Source organism: Choloepus didactylus, chromosome 14, assembly GCF_015220235.1.
Source record: "Choloepus didactylus isolate mChoDid1 chromosome 14, mChoDid1.pri, whole genome shotgun sequence".
NCBI lineage: Eukaryota > Metazoa > Chordata > Mammalia > Pilosa > Megalonychidae > Choloepus > Choloepus didactylus.
Genome location: NC_051320.1, coordinates 27,313,214 through 27,315,274, shown reverse-complemented (window position 1 = coordinate 27,315,274; position 2,061 = coordinate 27,313,214).

Here is a 2,061-nt window from a genome sequence, read left to right as displayed (position 1 = left end):
CTTTATAGCTTTCAAAATATGCTAAGGCATGAATGAGCAACCTGTGGGCCCAAATACCCAGTGATAGATAACACCGAGAGAGTTAAATTGAGTTGTCCTTGAGTTGTTACTAAATCCTCCCATTAGATGTCTCTCTCCTGGCCCTCCTCAGGTGGCTCTCCGTCATTCATCCCCACAACTCAGCCAGCCAAGTATTAGTGGCCCATCTCATTTATGTATTACCTAACCTCTACCAGAATGCTAAAGGCTAAAATCTTATTAGACATACGCATAAATTCACCTACTCTGCCCTATCTACTAACCCCCAGGTTTATACAATTTTAAAGTGATTTTTGAGAACAGTTAAGGATTCAAAACCCAAAGCAATGAAGTTTTCCCACCTACTATGAATATATTTTACTTGAGAGTTGGATTCTAAAGTTAGGTGAAACACAAAAATCAAGCCTGGTCAAAATTACCATTAGAAATCTTACATAGGTAGGCAGAATTCTACAGGTGGCCACCTGACTCCCATCCCCTGTTATTCAATGAAACACTAATCAGAGTACTGCTGTGAAGGAATTTTGCAGATGTCATTCAAGCCCCAAGTCCATTGGCCTTAGCTATGGAGATTTCTGGGTGGGTCAGACCCAATCAGGTGAGCCCTTTAAAAGCAGAGGTTTCTCAGGCTGGCAGCAGAAGGGAAAGTCAGAGACATGCAAAACACCACCAAGATTTGGCCTGCCATCACTAGCTAGAAGGTGGAGGGGGCTGTATGCAAGGATCAGAGGCTGGCCTTTGCCTCTGAGAGTGACCCCTGACCCACAGCCCAGCAAGGAAACAGGGACTTCAGTCCTACAGCTTCATGAAACTGAATTCGGAATGGGCCTGGAGATAGATTCTTTCCTCAGCGTCTCCAGAGAAGAACCCAGCCCAGACAACATCTTATTTTCAGCCCTGAGAGACCCTAAGGAGAGAAACCAGTCAAGCCAGCCCAGACTTCTAACCTACAGAATTATGAGGTAATTAATGGTATTGTTCAGGTTGCTAACCTTGTGGTGATTTGTTCCAGAGCAATTGAAAACTAATACAGACTATGGTTCGTTAATTTTCTTTTGGTACAGAAGGAGTGTATTGGAAGGAATGAAGTTATTTCAGGATATTTGTTTCTCCCATTGTTTTGCTTTATTTTGCTTGGAAATGGTTTTTTATTTGATAAATAAAGTAATTAAAAAAATAAAAAAGAAAGAAAACTAATACAGTGCCACATTGAAGATTCTCTGGATCTGTACTGTTCAAAGGCTTGCCCATGGAATGCGACTATTTAGTTCAAATTAACTTTAATTCATTTAAATTCCTCTGTCATACTAACACTCAAGAGCCAGAGTGACTTCTGGCTACTATATTGGACACCATCAATTAGAGATTTTCCATCATCCTGGAAAATTCATTTGGATGCACTGCTCTAGAAGATCCAGAAGAAATAGTTTTTCCTCCAGCTGTGGCCCAGATGACTGTTTGAGCAACAATGATGTAATTGGATTGAATTTAAGGGTCACATGTACAGAAAATACATATTTTTAAGACTAAAATAACACAGCCCTTTTGCCACACCAGGGGCAACAAAGGAGAACTGAGACTCATCTACAGAAAACAAATTTCTGCCTTCAATCTCATGCTCACTCTGGGATGCACATTCAATTTGTGAGTGGTGGATAGAATCTCCAATGTTACTAACACCACATCTCTCCAAACTCCTATAGTTGGACTTGCTTTAGTTAAACATGCAGACAATATGATTCCACAGTCCCCTTCCTTTACTCCCTCTTTGCCAAAGGCTAAGAATTCTATCCTTGGGTCATCTAGGAGAAGGGTGCTGACCAGCATGGCATGTGGGATACTCTGGTCACCCAAGACGAAGTCCATGGAAGTAGCACCCAAGCCGATGGTGTGAGGATACCTGGGGGCACAGACCGGGGAAGGGCACCCAGGTTCATATGGCAGCACTTTTAGCATCAACTAAAGTATGTGTTAGAGCACAGAACTGCTTTCCAGAAAAGTGATAAAGTTTTGACCTATATC